Below are 20,522 nucleotides of genomic sequence, written 5' to 3'. Positions count from 1 at the left end.
TGGGAGTATTCCTTCCTCTGCAGTTTTTTGGAAGAGTTTGAGAAGGATGGGTGTTAGCTCTTTTCTAAATGTTTGATAGAATTCACCTGTGAAGCCATCTGGTCCTAGACTTCTGTTTGTTGGAAGATTTTTAATCACAGGTTCAGTTTCATTATATGTGATTGGTCTGTTCATATTTTCTATTTCTTCCTGGTTCAATCTTGGAAGGCTATACCTTTTAAGAATTTGTCCATTTCTTCCAGGTTGTCCATTTTATTAGCATAGCATTGCTTGCAGTAGTCTCTTGTGATGCTTTGTATTTCTGCGGTGTCTGTTTTAACTTCTCTTTTTCATTTCAAATTTTATTGATTTGAGTCCTCACCCTTTTTCTTGAGGAGTCTGGCTAAAGGTTTATCAGTTTTGTTTATCTTTTCAAAGAACCAACTTTTAGTTTTATTGATTTTTGCTAGTGCTTTCTTTGTTTCTATTTCATTTATTTCTGCTCTGATGTTTATGATTTCTTTCCTTCTATTTACTTTGGGTTTTGTTTGTTCTTCTTTCTCTAGTTCCTTTAGGTGTAAGGTTAGATTGTTTATTTGACATTTTTCTTGTTTCTTGAAGTAGGCTTGAATAGCTATAAACTTCCCTCTTGGAACTGCTTTTGCTGCATCCCATAGGTTTTGGATCGTTGTGTTTTCATTGTCATTTGTCTCTAGGTTTTTTTTGATTTCCATCTCTCAGTTATTTAGTAACATATTGTTTAGCCTCCATATGTTTGTGTTTTTACATTTTTTCCCCCTGTAATTGATTTCTAGTCTCATAGCATTGTGGTCGGAAAAGGTGCTTGGTATGATTTCAATTTTCTTAAATTTACTGAGGCTTGATTTTTGACCCAAGATATGATCTATCCAGGAGAATGTTCTGTGTGCACTTGAGAAGAAAGTGTAATCTGCTGTTTTCAGGTGGAATGTCATATAAATATCAATTAAATCTATCTGGTCTGTTGTGTCACTTAAAGCTTGTGTTTCCTTATTGAGTTTCTGTCTGGATGATCTGTCCATGGTATAAGTGAGGTGTTAAAGTCCCCCACTATTATTGTGTTACTGTCAATTTCCTCTTTTATAGCTGTTAACATTTGCCTTATGTATTGAGGTGCTCCTATGTTGGGTGCATATATATTTATAATTGCTATATCTTTTTCTTGGATTCATCCCTTGATCATTATGTAGTGTCCTTCCTTGTGTCTTGTAACATTCTTTATTTTAAATTCTATTTTATCTGATATGAGTATTGCTACTCCAGCTTTCTTTTGATTTCAATTTGCATAGAATATCTTTTTCCATCCCCTCACCTTGAGTCTGTATGTGTCTCTAGGTCTGAAGTGGGTCTCTTCTAGACAGCATATATATGGGTCTTGTTTTTGTATCCATTCAGTGAGCCTGTGTCTTTTGGTTGGAGCATTTAATCCATTCACATTTAAGGTAATTATTGATATGTATATTCCCATGACCATTTTCTTAATTGTTTGGGGTTTGTTTTTGTATGTCCTTTTCTTCTTTTGTGTTTCCCACTTAGACAAGTTCCTTTAGCATTTGTTGTAGAGCTGGTTTGGTGGTGCTGAATTCTCTTAGCTTTTGCTTGTCTGTAAAACTTTTGATTTCTCTGTCAAATCTCAATAAGATCCTTGCTGGGTAGAGTAATGTTGGTTGTAGGTTCTTTCCTTTCATCAGTTTAAATATATCCTGCCACTCCCTTCTGGCTTGTAGAGTTTCTGCTGAGAAATCAGCTCTTAACCTTATGTGAGTTCCCTTGTATGTTATTTGTCATTTTTCCCTGTTGCTTTCAATAATTTTTCTTTGTTTTTAATTTTTGCCAATTTGATTACTATGTGTCTCGGTGTGTTTCTCTTTGGGTTTATCCTGCCGGGGACTCTGTGCTTCCTGGACTTGGATGGCTCTTTCCTTTCCCATGTTAGGGAAGTCTTTGACTATAATCTCTTCAAATATTTTCTTGGGTCCTTTCTCTCTCTCTTCTCTTTCTGGGACCCCTATAATGTGAATGTTGTTATGTTTACTATTGTCCCAGAGGTGTGAGGGGATTTTGATGAAAGAGAAAGATGAGGCCATCCTGGCCAACATCAAGGCCTGCCGAGTCTGAGCCATTTGGAAAGAAAGAAGGTGGCATGGCTTTTATGCTGTGTGCTAGCCGGGCACGCTGGGCACAGGGAGGAGAGAGGAAGGGGATGCTTCTAAGGCACTTGCAGTCTCCTTTTGTTACACCTCGGAGGTAGCTATAGATATGAGGAAAGAAATGGGGGTGGGGCCAGGTGACAGGAAATCGTGTACCTTGTAAACAGCAGGCGTCCATAGGCAGACAGAGAAAAGCAGGAAATTTCAGACTAACAGGAAACCACGTATTTTGGGTGATAAGTGTCCCGGAAGCTGAAAAAGGAAGATGAGGAAAGGCAGGAATCTCCTGCATCAGAGAATATAATCTGTTGCTCATTTTGCTCTCATTACAATAAAATTAGCTTTTCAGAGAAGTACGCATCATGCACCGACACCATGATACTTGTGATCTAAGCTAAATACGGATAAAAATCCCTCCTGCCCTTGGGAAAATGGAGCTGGGATGAAAATCAGGGAATACGATCTCCAAACTCCTCCTTCCCCAGTGAATATTCCGTCCCTTCCTTTGTATGTCCCTCATAACCGGCTTGCCAAAAAAACCCAGGGCAGGGCTTCCCTGGTGGCGCAGTGGTTGAGAGTCCACCTGCCGATGCAGGAGACACGGGTTCGTGCCCCGGTCTGGGAAGGTCCCACATGCCACGGAGCGGCTGGGCCCGTGAACCATGGCCGCTGAGCCTGTGTGTCCGGAGCCTGTGCTCCGCAACGGGAGAGGCCACAGCAGTGAGAGGCCTGCGTACCACAAAAAACAAAACAAGAAACAAAACAACAACAACAACAAAAACCCCAGGGCAGCAGCTCCTCACCTGTCTTCCTGCTCTTATGCTGAGGGAGTATTCTTTTTTTTTTTTTGTGGTACGCAGGCCTCTCACTGTTGTGGCCTCTCCCGTTGTGGAGCACAGGCTCGGGACGCGCAGGCTCAGCGGCCATGGTTCACGGGCCCAGCCGCTCCGCGGCATGTGGGATCCTCCCGGACCGGGGCACGAACCCGTGTCCCCTGCATCGGCAGGCGGACTCTCAACCACTGCGCCACCAGGGAAGCCTGAGGGAGTATTCTTGCTTAAATAAATTCTCACTTTACTTTCTTAACCTCCCTTCTTCTCCAAAATATTTCACGGTGAGGCTAGAAACTTAAATTTACTGGGAACCCTTTGAGGGCCTTTCTTGCTCCCAAAGAAATGGGACTCTTCAACTTTCCCTCCCACTAAGACACCCCAGAAGGTAGTTGATTGTCAAATCCCAGCCTCATCTCTTAAATACATCACCCAGCTGCCGTCTCCCCTCCTTTCCTCTCCTCCCCCTGCTACTGTGTAGGTGGACCCCACTATCTCTCATCCAGACCATTACTTTGGATACATTCATCTCCTTGACTCTGATCCCTCCTTCATCCGGGCTCCATCTCTGGCTCAGACCTTGGGCAAGTTACTTAGAGTCCAGCTTACACCCTGGTTTCCTCATCGGGTGGTTCTGAGTGAGTTGACACACGCTAATGACTTCTGCCAGAGTTATTATATTTATTTATTTATTTATTTATTTATGGCTGCATTGGGTCTTCGTTGCTGCGTGCGGGCTTTCTCTAGCTGCAGTGAGCGGGGGCTACTCTTAGTTGTAGTGCATGGGCTTCTCATTGCGGTGGCTTCTCTTGTTGTGGAGCACGGGGTCTAGGCGCATGGGCTTCACTTGTTGTGGCTCGTGGGCTCCGTAGTTATGGCTCGCGGGCTCTATAGTGCAGGCTCAGTAGTTGTGGCACACGGGCTAGTTGATCTGCAGCATGTGGGATCTTCCCTGACCAGCGATCGAACCCGTGTTCCCTGCATTGGCAGGCGGATTCTTAACCACTGCGCCACCAGGGAAGTCCCACCTTCTGCTTTTAAATCCACAAAGAATTATTCTCCAAATGGTGTGGCCAAAGGATTAGATTTGATCCTCCCTGACAACTTAAACCAAAATTGTCTGTGGATGTAAGAGAGAAGGGTAAGAATGAAAATGATTTTTAAAAAATTGGAGAGAAAAATATTTCATTGATCTCCGTTCTCGGAAGGAATTGTTGGCATAAAATTAATGGAAGGAATCATGAACGAAGACAGGAATATGTTTGCATAAAATAAAAATCTCCTGGGGAAAAAATAATGCGAGCAGAAATGAACAGTAAACATTGCAAAAATATCAACATAAATATGGCAGGCAAAGGACTGAACTCAATATATAGAAAAGTTTTTCATAAGTTATTATGACCCTGAGAAAACCGAAATTCAAAGAGTCATGTACCAAAATGTTCATTGCAGCTCTATTTACAATAGCCCAGAAATGGAAACAACCTAAGTGCCCATCATCGGATGAATGGATAAATAAGATGTGGCACATATATACAATGGAATATTACTCAGCCATAAAAAGAAACGAAATTGAGCTATTTGTAATGAGGTGGATAGACCTAGAGTCTGTCATACAGAGTGAAGTACATCAGAAAGAGAAAGACAAATACCGTATGCTGACACATATATATGGAATTTAAGAAAAAAAAAAATGTCATGAAGAACCTAGGGGTAAGGCAGGAATAAAGACGCAGACCTCCTAGAGAACGGACTTGAGGTTATGGGGAGGGGGAAGGGTGAGCTGTGACGGGGCGAGAGAGAGTCATGGACATATACACACTAACAAACGTAGTAAGGTAGATAGCTAGTGGGAAGCAGCCGCATGGCACAGGGATATTGGCTCGGTGCTTTGTGACAGCCTGGAGGGGTGGGATAGGGAGGGTGGGAGGGAGGGAGACGCAAGAGGGAAGAGATATGGGAACATATGTATATGTATAACTGATTCACTTTGTTATAAAGCAGAAACTAACACACCATTGTAAAGCAATTATACCCCAATAAAGATGTTAAAAAAGAAAAAAAAAGTTATTATGAACAATAGACACCACTAGAAAAACAGTTAAAAAGCATCCAATTTCGACATGAAATATTAAGGTCCAAGAACTCATAATAATATGGGTAATGCTTATGGACCAGTCAGGTCCTGGATATCAAGCTGAGTTATTTGCATATATGTCTTCATTCAGTTCTCACAAGGGCTCCAGGAGGTGGGCCCCAGCCTAACTCCCTGTTTGCTGATGGACACAGAGGATCAGAGGGGTTATGAAATTTTCCCTAAGTTGCCAGAACGGAATCTCCTAATCAACAGAGCCAAAATTTGAGCCCGTCTTGGACTCTGAAGCCCTAACCACTAGGCTATCTAAATAAACTTTTAAAATAAGCTTCTTTTGACTTTTTTAAATCAATTTTTTATTGAAGTATAGTTGATTTACAATGTTGTGTTAATTTCTGCCGCATATACATATGCATATATACTTTTAAAAAATATTCTCCATTATGGTTTATCATAGGATATTGAATATGGTTCTCTGTGCTATATAGTAGGACCCTATTGTTTATCCATTCTATATATAAAAGCTTACATCTGCTCACCCCAACCTCCCAATCCATCCCTCCCCTGAACCCCTCCCCCTTGGCAACCACCAATCTGTTCTCTATGTCCATGATTCTGTTGCTGTTTCACAGATAGGTTCATTAGCGTCAGTTTTTGATTCCACGTGTAAGTGATATATGGTATTTGTCTTTCTCTTTCTGACTTACTTCACTTAGTATGATAATCTCTAGTTGCTAAAATAAACTACTTTAAAAAAACTCAATTTCACTAACAGTCAAAGAAATGCAAATCAAAACAGTGAAGAATCAGTTATCAAATTGACACTCGTTTTTGAACTGATGACACAGCACCTGGTGAAGCTGGGGGAGGGGCAGGCACGCCTACACACGGGTGCTAGAGGGTAAATTGTAAACCTGTTTGGAAAGCAATTTTGAAATATGAAAGAAGAGCCTTAAGAAGTATTCTTACTCTTTGGCCTAGAGACCTCATTTCTAGAAATCTACCGTACAGAAGCAGAGTAGAGATCAAAGTTAGTGAACAAGAAGGCTTATTACAACATTATTTATAATTCAGATTTTGGAAACAACCAAATACTCCCCAACCAAGGACTGAGGAAATAAATGATAGTGACCCACAGGGGAATATTATGCATTCATTAAAAAGCACATTTTCGAAGATCGCGGGAAGTACTGATAAAATCTTAGCAGCAGATAGACAGAGTTAGGAGATTCAGGAAGGAAGACATTTAAACTAGGTTTTGAGGGAGGGTGGTGCGGGGGGCATTTTCCAAGCAAAGGTGGAGGTAAGGACGCTCCAGACAAAATTCAAGGTAAGCAAGGACAGGAAGTTTGAGAAACCCTGGTGACGGGGCGGGCAGGGAGTATTGGGGAGGGCAGGTGGGCATGGAAGAGTCAGTTAGATCAGATGATGAAGGGGCTTGAGAAACAATCAGACTTTCAGGCAATAAAAAGATATTGAAGAGTTAAAAAAAAAAGCAAAAACACTCCCAGGACTTCCCTGGTGGCACAGTGGTTAAGATCCGCCTGCCAATGCAGGGGACACAGGTTCGATCCCTGGTCCCGGGAGATCCCACATGCCGCGGAGCAACTAAGCCCGTGCACCACAACTACTGAGCCTGCGCGCCTAGAGCCCGTGCTCCGCAACAAGAGAAGCCACCACAATGACAAGCCCGCGCGCCGCAACGAAGAGTAGCCCCCATTCACCAAAACTAGAGAAAGCCCGCGTGCAGCAACGATGACCCAACGCAGCCAAAAAAAAGAGAAAGAAAAAACCTCCCTACTCCCATTATAAAAATAATAAATTCTGAAGGTAGACGATTTGGAAAGTATAGAATGTAATAAATCGGAAAATAGAGATTGCTCCGAACTTAACTAACTCGGTGAGTGTTTATCACCATTGGATGAATATTCTATTCTAGGAAGTAGATGGATGGGCAGATATTCTACAAAAGAAATGATTGGAATTTTAAATATAACATCAATAACTCTTTAGGAGTCTGTCTCCCACTAGACTAGAGGGTGGACAACTCAAAATCAGGGCCTGTGTCATATTGATTCCTGCTAAACCCTGGTGTATGAGTGGGTGGGTGGACGGATGGGTAGGATTCTTCTCTGTGAAGCCATCTTTCCACCATCCCGGTTGCACCCTGGGAGAGAGGGCTGACCCCATGAAAGGATCCCGCAGCAAGACAGCTCCGCCACCCAACGGATGGACAACTTGGGTAAGGATGTCTCACATCTCTGAGTTTTGGTCTCCTCGTTTTGAGGATGGTGAGGGACTGCACATACAAACAGATGTACAGACCGGCTCAGGACCCCAGAGTCGGCATAAACGTTATTTTAAGCTGCAGACATCTGAGATTCAACAGATGCAGAAAAAAGCCGCCTTGGCACTCCGCTTACCTAGCTAAAAGCAGCAACTTCTGGGAAATGAGGCTCCATAAATCCCTTCTTTGGGGGCATTGTATGGCCCTGAAGACAGAAAGACCATTTATACCTGTTTAAACAAATAAATATTATCACAATTTTTCTACCATCCGGTTCCCCTAAAAACTCACTTGTCGGGCTACCCTGGTGGCACAGTGGTTGAGAATCTGCCTGCCAATGCAGGGGACACGGGTTCGAGCCCTGGTCTGGGAGGATCCCATATGCCGCGGAGCAACTAAGCCCGTGAGCCACAACTACTGAGCCTGCGCATCTGGAGCTTGTGCTCCGCAACAAGAGAGGCCGTGACAGTGAGAGGCCCGCGCACCGCGATGAAGAGTGGCCCCCACTCGCCGCAACTAGAGAATGCCCTCTCACAGAAACGAAGACCCAACACAGCCAAAAATAAATAAATAGGGTTCCCTTAAAACAAGACAATGGGAAGGAGGAGTGATGATTAGAACTTTGAAACAAAACAAACTCCCTTGTCTTTCCTAAAGAAAACTATTTCATAGAAAAGGAAGCCCACAGGGGCTGTTCTCCCCTCTCCATTTTCCCTACTAAGTTAGGAGTACCAGTCTTTCATTTTAACCATTTAACGAGCCAGCTGCTTTTTGAACTGACTTCCGTACACATAGGACACAAACGCTGGCCTCCTGCTAATGGCTTTAGTATCGGGCCCCAATAACAGAACATAACAAGGTAGAGAAAAAGTTTTTCTTCCCCTATACAGATAAAGGCCAGACCATAGAGGACAGAAGAATGACCCCTAACCTCTGGGACCAAGAAAGGTCACAACTTGGTCAATGAGAGTCCACTTCCCTGACTTTTGTCCCCACCTCTAATTTAGGACCAATCAAAGAAAGTCAACTTTGCTCCACTAGCCTATCACATAGGAGGTGAACCTGCCCCAGTGTCCCCGTGGTGACAGCCTCCATCAGGGCCCCCTGGAGCCTGCCCTGTTTTCCACTCTAAAGCTTTCCCCCTGGGTTTCCCTGGTGGTGCAGTGGTTAAGAATCCGCCTGCCAATGCAGGGGACACGGGTCCGAGCCCTGGTCTGGGAAGATCCCGCATGCCATGGAGCAACTAAGCCCATGCGCCACAACTACTGAGCCTGCGCTCTAGAGCCCGCGAACCACAACTACTGAGCCCATGTGCCACAACTACTGAAGTCTGCGTGCCTAGAGCCCGTGCTCCGCAACAAGAGAAGCCACCACAATGAGAAGCCCGCACACCGCAACGAAGACTGAACCCAGCCTAAAATAAATAAACCCAGTCTAAGATAAATAAATATATTTTTTAATAATAATAATAAAGCTTTCCCCCTCCCCTGCCTGCCTGTGAGTCTCCGTCAAGCACAAGTGATGGTGGCCGACGCCCATCTCTGAATGAGCAGCTTTTGCTTGTTCTCTTCTGGGCGGTCTTTGTTTATTCCCACTGAGACAGGAAGGGCAGCACACAACATTTAAAAGAATGACAGCCGTTGAGGACACAACATAAACTGGTTAGAACCAACTAGGTCCAGGATGGAGGATGACTGACTTCCACTAGACTTTGAGCCTCAGAATATGCTAATTGTAATACATCAGCAAGCTAACTTGGCGGTCCCCAACCTTTTTGGCACCAGGGACCGGTTTCGTGGGAGACAATTTTTCCACTGATGTGGGGTGGGGGATGGTCCAGGTGGTGATGCCGGCGGCAGGGAGCGATGGGGAGCGGCAGTGAAGCTTCCGCGCATGCCCGCCGCTCACCTCCTGCTGTGCGGCCCGGTTCCTAACAGGCCGCGGACTGGTATTGGGGGTTGGGGACCCCTGAGCTAAATGACACAGCTATAGGCACCATGACTGTCCTGAGGCTGACCATAAAAGGCCAAAAAGTGGGCGGTGGCCCAATTCTTGGAAATCCCCGCCCCTTCCCCAAAATGGTTGGAATACTCCTCCCCCTCATTAGCCTAGGAAATGACCCACCCCTATAAAAACTAACCACCGCATATTTTGGGACCTTTCGCCTTCTGAGGTGGCCCACACTCTGTCTGCGGAGGGTGTATCTCCCTGAATAAACCCTCTTTCAGTTTACTACGGCTCGCTCTTGAATTCCTTCCTGTGCGAAGCCAAGAACCCATGCTCGGCGGCCGTTCCAGGGTCGTGAGCATCCTCCCACGCCCCACCGTTCTCTCCTGCAACACCGCTTTGGGGTAGCAGTGGCTTCACACGTTTTCAGGCCCCGGACAGTAACTGCTACCCTGGCCGGGAACCAGGAGGCTTATCCCAGGAGCCCCCTCTGCCCCCCGCGGGCGTCTCTGACACACTGGAGAAGGTCTGCAGGTGTCAATACTCTTGGAGATGCTCTTCTCCTCAGCAGCTGCTCAGCAGAGGGGCAGGGACAAGGGTACTGTGCTCGGGCAGTTCGGGAGTAGCTGCAGGGTAGCATCTACACGCTTGGGCTCTGGATTTGGAGCTAGATTCAGACACCAGCCTTGCCCATCTCTAACCCTCCCCAGGCACTTAGCTTGTCACTAAAACGGGCCTGGGGTGAGTGTCTGCCTCCCAGGGTCCGTGTGGACTTGAAGGAGAGCACAGCTAAGGCCCTGGCCCAGCCCCAAGGAGGGCTGAGGACGGGCAGCCGGTTGGGACTGCTGTTCCCTCACCGATTGCCCACCCTCCGGAGGCCGTGGCTCCAGGCTAGGGCTGAGCCTCCGAAAGGCATTTGGAAAATGACATCCAAAGGCCAAGTGGGCGGCCGGGAATGAAGATCCGTGGGCTTATCTGCCCACATCAATGGAGAGGAGGGAAGCTGCCAGCTCCCACCCGGGGGCTGAGACGAGGGAGGAAGTGGGATAAGGTTCTGGGAAAGCTCAGGATGACTCACCTGTGCCGGAGGACATGCTGGGGGATGGGGGGTGTCCCTGAGGACATGACGTCCTGTGGGTCTTGTGGCCTCGCCCAGGACCCTGGCCCGGCCGGCTGCAGACCCTGGGTCTCCCTTTGCCTTGGGTGACAGGAGGCATAATCATGCCTCCCTCTCGGAGCTGGTGGATGTGGAGTGACGGAAGCCGCGCTGTAAAAACAATGCGAATGTCAAGTTCTTCTGCAGCCCGTCCCTTCCCTCTCTGAGATGTGGGTGAGCATCTCAGGGTGTCAGGGGTGCAGACGTCCCGCTGCCGGGTTTGGGGGAGCTCACAGACACCGCCTCCTGCTCGCATGCTGCTTGCCTGTAGCAAATCTCCCGTCTGGAGAGGCCTCAGCTTAGCACCAGGGAGGCGCCCTCCACTTAGTATCTGAATTTTTATCCTGCCAGAAGGCACTGAGCTGGTAGGGCTAACGCCACCTTACGGGTGAGGTCCCCAGTTACCTCATCTATGACTTCATTGTGAGTGAGGGGGAGAGACGGCTTCAAATCTGGATTGAGGGCACTCCGTGGTCTTGTTCTCAGCCCACACTTGCCCACGGATAAAACCTGATACTCAGCAGGTTTCTGTTAAAACTCCATGTTCGGGGAATTCCCTGGCAGTCTAGGGGTTAGGATTTGATACTTTCTCTGCCAGGGCCTGGGTTCGATCCCTGGCCGGGGAACTGAGATCCCGCAAGCTGCGTTACGTGGTGCACGCGCCCCAAGACAAAAAAAACAAACAAACGACCCTCAGTGTTCCGAGTACGGCCACTATTAATTTCCTGCGGCTGCTGTAAGAAAATGCCACGAACACAGTGGCTTAAAACAGCACGAATTTATTCTCTGACCATTCTGGAGGTCAGATTCCAAAATGAGGCCTAGAGGGGTTAAACCCAGGCGTGGGCGGGGCTCGTGGCTTCTGGAGGCTGCGGGGGGCGGGGGGGGGGGGAATTCGTGCCACTTCTAGCTCCAGAGGCTCATGGCGACATCATTCCAAGCACGGCGTCTGTTGTCACATTGCCTTCCTGTAACCTTGACCCTCCTGCCTCCCTCTTATAAGGACGCGTGTGATGGCCTTGGGCACCCCTGGATGATGCAGGGAAATCTCCCTCCTCAAGGTCCTTGATTTAATCCCACTTGTAGAGTCCCTGTTGCCACATAGGTAACATAGTCACAAGTCCCGGGGTTAGGTCGTGGGCACCTTTGGGGTGAGGTGTCATTATTCTGTCTACTATGCCCACCAAGTAAGGAGAAAAACGACAAATCTGACTTCGAGGTGTAACTAGTGGAATGGAGATGCCTGGGTGGAGCACAGCATCTGATGGTGCCTGTGATCCCAGGAATAGCTCTTAAGAAGCGGAAATTAAGGCCAAAAGAGTGGCATGCCTGCGCCTTCCGATGAAAGATAGTACCAGGGAACAAACTTTTTCCTAGAACCGAATCCAGTGCGGCAGACCTGGCAACAGAGGAACATGTCTCTCTCTGCGTCCCCACCCGCAAAGGTTGCGGGCCCAGGGAGTATCGCATCACACAGAGGGCGGGGACCTGGAGGTCTGACGCTGCCTCTTAGTGTCCAAACATCCAACCGGGTTTGAGTACTGAATCAGGAGTATGTTTGCCTGCATGTCTGTTGGGGGTCCCTCCCAGACACCCGCTGTCCTGACATTGTTGCAGGCTGGTGTTCTCTCCCTGGGAAGTGTTGTTGTGAGCCCAGGGGAACAGGTGTTTCAAGCTTGATAAGAAATAGGCCGTTCTTGGTGGACAAATGTGCTGCGTGGTTCGCTGGCTACTGGGGGCGTTTTTCCAGTAATGAGGGTGCATTTGCTCTGATCTGTTCATGCTCTCTGACTCAGAAGTAATGAGTCACCCCCACCCAATGTGGATTGGTGCACATCTCTGGTCAGGAAACGGGGTAGAGACCTGACCCTCCGTGCCCTCCCTGAGCTCACCAGCGCCTGTCAGGGGCAGCGTGACGCAGCACCGAAAAAAGTGGAGGAAAAGAAGGGAAACAGGTGGTCGGCAGCCTGCGGGGAGACCAGCTCCCCAGAATAATCTGGATGGCTTTCCTGCATTTAAAACGTCCGGGGTGTGGCAATAGAGGCCACCTGTCAGTTAGAAGGCTGCCCTGTTATTATAGTTCCTTTCAAGTAGTAAAAAGGAAAAAAAAAAAAAAAGAAAGCAGACATTTTAGAGCTTGGACAAAAGCTGCCTCGGGGAGATACCTGATGTGATTGTTATTCCAGCTCTGCAGAAGAGGCCACTGGGACCCAGGCAGGGTCAAGCGTAGCAGCAATGGAAGTGAGCAACGGAAATTTCACCCTCATTCAATGTAATGGAAGAGTTTTGGCATTATCTTTTTTTTTTTTTTTTTTTTTTTTTGCAGTATGCGGGCCTCTCGCTGTTGTGGCCTCTCCCGTTGCGGAGCACAGGCTCCGGACGCACAGGCTCAGCGGCCATGGCTCACGGGCCCAGCCGCTCCGCGGCATGTGGGATCTTCCCGGACCGGGGCACGAACCCGCGTCCCCTGCATCGGCAGGCGGACTCCCAACCACTGCGCCACCAGGGAAGCCCGGCGTTATCTTTTAATACTCCACCTATTTATAACATTTTACAGTCAGGCTCCAGCCTCGCCTTTGGCTTGGCTACAGAAATCTCTCACATCTGCCACAGGAGGGGCCGGTGACCTGTCCAGGACAGCACCTCAGACTCCAGCCATCTCCTCCCCAGGCTCTCCTGGGGTCTGGGTGTGGCCACGCACTTCAGATTCTCAGCCACTCGAGGAGGGAGGAAGCCCCAGGGGGCAGGGCGGGGCTTCCCAGGAGGGCCAGGTGAGTGTCAGCAGGTGTCAGCGTTTCCTACAAGGCACCATGTTTGCTTTGCCCAAGTGGAGTCCCTGGGGGGCCGGACGATGCCACCAGCCGTCTTTTCTTGGCTTGATCTTAAAAAAAAGAATCATTTAACTACTTGCCCATGTGTCTTCGCCTCACTGGAGTGAATACCCCTGTCCCCTTCCCATAGGGCCTTCCAACTTGTCCCACCCCTGTCTCTGGGACCAGGAACGCGTGTTATTCGAGACAAGATGAAAACCTCTTCCTCAGTGCTGAAATCCAAAAAAAACAGAAAAGCTTTTTCTGGAACTTATTTGGTGGCTAAATCTGACTGACATAGGACCCATGGGGAGCAGTTTCTGGCTGGAAATGACTATAGAACCATTACTTATACCACTTATTGATTCCTCTCAGCGTGAAGTTTCTATTGCAGAAATACTAATAGAGTGCTGAGCCAGGCCCGCTGGGGAGGGGAATTACATTCCCGAAACCCAAGGATTCTGAACACCTCTGCCCCAGGCGTGTGGAGAGGGCTGTGCAGGTGCAGTATGGAAGGCTCCCGGGGCGTGAAACCCAGTCGATGAGCTCCGCTCCGCTGATACACACGTCAACCCGATCATAGATTGAGCCTCAGGGCAGCCCTTAGGTGTGGGGCTTCGATTATCCCCATTTTACAGATGGGAAAACTGAGATACGCAGAGCTAATTAAGTTGCCCCAGGACCCAGAGCACAGCCAGAATTTGAACCCAGACATTCTGCTTCCAGGCTCCATGCTCTTAACCAACACACCACGATGCTTCTTGTTGCCTAATCTCAAAAAACAAAATAGATTCCCCCCAACTTCATGCTGGGACGCCTGTTCCCTAGACGCACACATCGAGTAAAGTTTCCTTTCCAGCCAGGCTGGGGAAGGCGCTTTAACAATACAGCCATCCGATTCCTGAAGAAGCACAGAGGTGTGATTAAGTCGTCAGTGAGAGGAAAGCCCAAGGCACTCAAGGCGTGAGCATCCTGCACTCCAGCGAGTTGGCAGAGATGAAGCGTGAAGGGAATTCACTGCATCCGGCAGGATGGCATAACGGAAGGCTCACGGACACTGCATCCAGCCAGAGGCAGGTGTGAGCCCAGAGGACTGGTGATGTAAGCCCTGCCCCGCCGCAGCCCCACTTGGCCTCCCTGAGACCCCATGCTACCCCTCCACCGACACGGTGGCCCTCCTCATACCCTCTGCGTTTCTGAGGACTGGGCAAGTGCACAGACCCTCTGTGAGCAGCTGGCACGAGGCAGCTCTGCTCCTGACACACCCCTGGATCTGATCTGCGCTATTCCCGTTGCCTCACCTGGCTCACAGTTACTGTTCCTAGTAAGTGAGCCAGCGCCGTCTGAAGGCTCATTTGGTCCTGCGCGAGTTTGCCTCCAGAGCGTCAAGCAGAGGGTCTTTCCATCACCCTCATTTTCCAGTGTCCCCTTGCTTTTGCCTGGACAGGGCAGTGTCCTCCTTCCCTCAACTGGTCACAAGGCCCTCGGTCCTCTGGCCACAACCTCCCCGGCCCTATTCCTTTACATTCATGCTTCTGAAAATAGCATCAATTCACGTGTCGGGCGGGGCGGTGTCCTGCTGTCTAAAATCCTTGGTTTAGGTAGGTTCAGCAAACAAGAGAGCGTTTGCCACTCCGGAGCAAGCAGGATTCAGACTGCGAGACCGTTAAATTGTCATTGAAGATGGCAAGTGACCCTGCAGAGTGAGAGCAGTGGCGAGCAGGACCCTGGCACGCAGAGGTGCAGCAGCATGGGTCTCTGGCCCGCGGCGGCATGTGGGTGGTCCCCTGGAAGTACCTCAGCAGGACAAGTGACTTGGGACCGGTGGCTTGGGAACCCCTCCAGCCACAATTTCCTTATCTGTGTCTCGTGGGGGGGAAATGGATGCACAGAGCCTGGCCCTGCATGACGCGGCCCTGAGTTTGAGGACCCAGGACTCGCAAGGCAGGTGAAGGGCTGCCCTGGGTCTCTCACAAGGAGAAAGATTTGACCCCCACCCCAGCCCGAGGTATCCAGTGGACACACTCCCTGCAAACTCCTCCTGCAAGGAGGCTGGCCGTCTCCCTTTGCTCTTTCTTACCTGGAAACTGGGATAATAAACACATTTCTACCTCTTCCATTTCATTCTTCTCCTTTCCCTCCCTCAGTGGTGTCCTAGAAAGTCCCAGTGGTCGGCTGAATGATGGCCCCCAAAGACAGCCGTGTCCTCACCCCTGGAACCTGTGAATGTGACCTTGTATGGAGAAACCAAGAGGGCTTTGCAGGTGAGATTAAGGTGAGATCTGAGACGGGCAGACGATCCTGGACTATCTGTGTGGCCCTAAACGCCATCCCAAGTGTCCTTCTGAGAGGGGGGCAGAGAGAGACCTGACTGCGGACAGGAGGCCGGCGTAGGGCCAGGGAGGTAGAGCCTGGACTGTGTGGCCACGAGCCGGGAACACGGAAGCCCCAGATGCTGGGCTACGTGAGGCACGGTGCTCCCCCGGGGCCCCCAGAAGGAGCCATTCCCCCGTGACCTTGACGTTAGCCCCTAAAGACTCATTTTGGACTCTGGCCTCTAGGACGGCAAGAGACTACGTTTCTGTTGTTGGAAACCACTAAGTGTGTGGCATTCGTTAGAGCAGTCGTGGGAAACTCAAACAGTCCAGGGCGGGGGGCCAGGGGCTCAGGGGCCCCAGGCAGCCATCGGGGGAGCTGGGGCAGGAAGTCAGGCCGACACCGCCCCTCCCAGTCATCCCAGGAACAGAAGGTATGGGGGCAACGTTATGGAATGGCCGTGCGAGGGCTCTCTTTTCATCGTGCACCTGCCTGCGCTGTTTGGGTCTTCTACCCATAGATGGCTTTATTTTTTAAAAATGCCATTAGGAATTATCCAGGCGGGGAGATTTTGTGTGTCCTTGTCTCTACTTGTCTGTGTTAGAAGGAAGACTCTCACACCCACCACCTAGTGAGTGCTGTATTCCAGAGGCTTCTACTCTGTTCCAGGGCATTGAGCATCTCAGTCTGTCCTGGCTCCTCCCTCTTGCTCCTGGCACCCCTCTCCCCTTCTGTGCCTGGAGAACCCCCCTCTTGTCTAGGGCGGGCAGGTGCTCAGGTACCTTCCTAAAGGTGCACTTTCCTAACAAGAAGATTCCTTTTCTACACAGGATGCCCTGCCTCCTGGTCATTTGGGGGGCACAGTCATTGCACACTTAATTTGGACCCTGCAATGCTTTCAGGGCTTTACAGATCTTACTCTCATCTTCACAATCACTCCATCAAGTGGCTGGTTTTACCCCAGTTTTAAAGGTGACAAACTGCAACTGTGGGAAGTTTGGATACACGCCCAAATCGACAGCCGGCAGCGCTGAGCAGGGTCTTCCCGGGGCTGTCTGACCCCGAGGCCAGCTCACCCCGTGCATGCTGCCTGCTTTGGAAGATGTGTGCCGCTGGCCTGGCGCCCCGAGGCTGGGGGACTCAGTCGGGGAGCCCTCCTCCACCCGTCCACCCACTCCCTCGGCGAGTGCACCCCAGGGCAGGAACCTCGGCTGATTTCTGATGCCCGATGTGTGCCCAGGATTTGTGCCTCGTGTCTACAACCTGCACTCCGGCAGTGACATCTCACCTTTGACCCCCCGCGTCCACTTCTGTGGTGGCTCAAGGCCATGCTCTCTCTCTCCCTCAGCGTCAGAGGGAGAGAGTGAGTGAGCTCTTCCGTCACAGTTTTCTGTGGGTTTCTGAGTGTAGGTGCGCACGCGTGTACTTGTGCACACACGGACCAGGAGTTACCTTCAGTCTTAACTTTCTTCAGCCTAAAATAGTCTCCACTGTGTGAAAACCTGAAGCAAAAATGATGAAAGCTGGTGTGCTTGTTGTTTGGGCTCGCAACACCTGTGTGTACATGTGGATGTGTGTGTCCGTGTGTGCATGCGTGTGCTGTGCATGTGTGTGTGCCTGCGTGGTGGCTGTGTGTGTGTGCATGCCTCCCCCTGTGTGTGCTATGCGTGTGTGTGCATGTCTCCCTCTGTGTGTGCTATGCGTGTGTGTGCTTGTTCATGTGTGTGCACGCCTCCTTCTGTGTGTGCGTGTGCACGTGTGTGCTTGTACTTGTGTATGCCTCCCTCTGTGTGTGCTTGTACATGTGTGTACACGCGTGTGTGTGCATGCCCCTGTGTCTTCAGGCTGTCTGATCGCTGTCTCCAGTACACTTCCAGAGCCCTTAGGGACAGACGGTATGAGCAGGAACGCGACCCTGATGGAGGCAGGACGTCCACTTTGTCCCTCCACAGACAGGATGCGGTCTGTGCTCAGGTGAGCAGCCCAGTGAGGATGGTTTCTGGTTTTCACCCATCTTCAACGGACCCAGCTTTCTACCCAGTCCACTGACGAGTACTGGATGCCTTCTGAGGACAGCATGGGGGGCAAGGGAGTGACCAGAGGTGTCCCCCCCTCCACATCCCTGGCCACCAAGAAGGAAAACGGAGACTAATGAGCTTGGAAGGTCAAACTACGAAACTCACACCTGTCCAGGCAGGGGCCAAGCTCTCTCCCACTGGACGGCTCCCGCCTCCTTGGCAGCCTGGGTGCATCAGATCTAAGGTGTTAGCACGTTCAAGCGAGGTCTTTCCCATCAGGAGGGCAGGCCTGGCTGCCCCCAAGTGAAAAGGCAAGAGAAAGGAATGCTCCAGAACAGCTTCAGGAAGCACTGGCCGGGCTGGGCCCCTCTGCTGGGGAAACGCCGGCCTGGCCGCCCCTTACTTCTCCCTCCCTGCGGGTGGCCTCCCCCGCTTCCTTGTGACCACCTGGCTTCGGATAACCTAGCAAGTGGCTCACTCTCTGGGTGGCCGACGCAGGTCTGTCTCATTCTAAGGAACAGATCTCTGGCTTATGCCCCACTCAGTCTCTGGCGGGTGTATCTGGGCCGGGATCCTCTTAATCTTCTGAGTCAGAGGTTAGACCCATTTTGCTGATAAGGAATCAGGCTCTGAGAGGTAAACTAACCTGCCCCAGCTTGTCGGGGCGCTGGAACTCGGGCCCAGAGCTCATCTTTCCAGCGGCGCAGGCGAGTTGCCTGCATCAAAGGGGCCTGGAGTTTCTGAGCTGGCCTGAGGACCACTGTGGAGGCTTTTGCTCCCAGGAGCTCAGAGTCCGGGATCCAGGCAAGCAAGCAGGTCGTTTTCTAAACTAGGGTCTCAGCTACATAAATAGCTGCGGACACAGCACAGGGTGGGGGCGAGAGATGTGCTTGGCTGGGAAGCTGCCTGGGGGGTCGCCAGGTGGCCCCGTGCAGAAGGGCCTCACTGGCCGAGGAAGGAGCGGGACAAAGGTATGGGGGTGTGAGATGCCCGGACATCCGATGCTTCCCGCCTGGGAGGTGGGTACAGAGTGGGGTGGGATGAGGTGGTGGGCGGGGCCGGCTTGTGACCCATCTGGTGAACTTGAACAATGATGAGGGTGGTGAGGGGATCTGACCCACATTCCAGAGAGTTCTCCAGCTGCTCTGGTGGGGTTTTGAGGAGAGAGAGCGTGCATGAAGGGAGAGAGACGTGCAGGCCAGTGGTGGTGCCTGGGCAGGGCGCTCATCTCTCCGGGGGAATCACAAAGGAGCAGGGTGGGTGCAGGTGTCCCTCGGGGAGTGTGCGCTGCCCGCCTGGCGCTGGACCCTGAGCCTGAGAGCGGAGACTCCTGTGAGGGACCCTGCCCTCCCTCTGGAGCCTGGGAGGGCCGTGGGAAAGGCCCAGGTGTGGGACCCTTACCCTCTCAGGGTGGCCCTGGGCTCCCCACATACCTTTCGTCTTCCTCTTCCCCCCCTTTCATTCTGCACCCAGAGAAACAGGCTCTTTTGGTTCTGCAGGTCCAGCTGATTGAAGCTCGGGGCCCAGGAGTCTAAATGTGACCTTGAGATCTTCTTACCTGGGGGAGCTGGGTCTGCTGCCCACAGCCAGGTCCCGGGACAGGGCCAGGGTCCCATCACCCCAGCTCAGTGGCGGGAGCGTTTCGTGTCTTCTGTCCTCTCTTTTCCGGGTACTTATGTTTCAGATAACGCTTACATGGCGTTTGCCACGTGGGGAAGGTGTTTCTACCCTCCATTTTACAGATGAGGAAACTGAGGCAGAGACTGGCTGAGTAGCTTGACCCTGGCTGTGGGCTCAGCGGCCGAGCCACGGAGTCTGGGTGGAGCTCAGCAATCAGGCCTGGACCAGCCGACCTGGGGAGTTGGATGCCTTGGGGTTTCTTCACCGACCTGCCCCCTTTGCTGAGCCGTCTTCCTGCACAAGCCGTCACAGGAGATAGCGCCAAAGACGCGTGTGACCATGATGAAAACCAAAGATGTCGCCTGCCCCCTCGGACCTACGAGGAAGAGCCACAGACACAGCTAAAGCATCTTTGGTTGTTGGGCAGTTCCAGAGTGTTCTTTGCAGAACACTGGAGGGATTGCAGGATCCCCAGAAACCACCGGTTAAAGGGGGCTGAGTCCATAGGGTAGACGTGGGCATTTCAAGTTGGGCTCTCCAGGCTGACGAGCTGGCCCGCAGATACTCCTATGTATGTTCGATTAGGGGACCTTTTTTTTGGATTTAAAGGCAAACAGGAGATCAACAGTGATAGCTTTGTGGACCCGTGTCTTTGCTCCAGCATTTAGGCTACTGTGTGATTTGAAGAACAAAATAGGACTATGTAGTGGCCTAAAGCCCTGAGGCAGAAGCCCCAGGCTGGGGAGCTGCTGCAGAGCTAGAATATGAAGCCTGTGCGGGGAGGACCCGGGGGCTTCGAGAGCCTCTAGGCTGTTCCCACCTCCCCACGTACTCACACAGGGTCACGGGAGACCCAAAGGAAAGTGCTGACCCTCTGCTACAAAAAGAAAAAAAAATTATCACTTGTTCCAAGAGTAGGAATAACCTAAAAACAGAGAAGCAGACAGCCTTAGAAACCCTCCAATCCATGCTTTTTATAAAGACGGCCAAGGAAGAGTCAGGCTAACCCCAGCCCTGGCCCCAAACACCTTCCCAGACCCCAATGCCTTCTTCCCAAGGGAGGGAGGGGGGAATCCTTCTGGCTTCCTTAAGTTCTGCTAAGTCTGGCAAACTTGAACCGGCTGTACCTGGAAATGCCACAGTCCCACTTAGTAACCCCAGTATTTCTGTGGGCAGACGCTCCCTCTGACTCAAAGTGTAGTCCCTGGCAGAGGGACGTTACCCCTCCATGTCTCTGAAGAGCCCACCTTCCTTTCCGGGGCCGTTCCTGTGTGG

This window comes from Stenella coeruleoalba (assembly GCF_951394435.1).
Source record: "Stenella coeruleoalba genome assembly, chromosome: 5".
NCBI classification, from domain to species: Eukaryota; Metazoa; Chordata; class Mammalia; order Artiodactyla; family Delphinidae; genus Stenella; species Stenella coeruleoalba.
Note: the sequence above shows the minus strand (reverse complement) of the source record.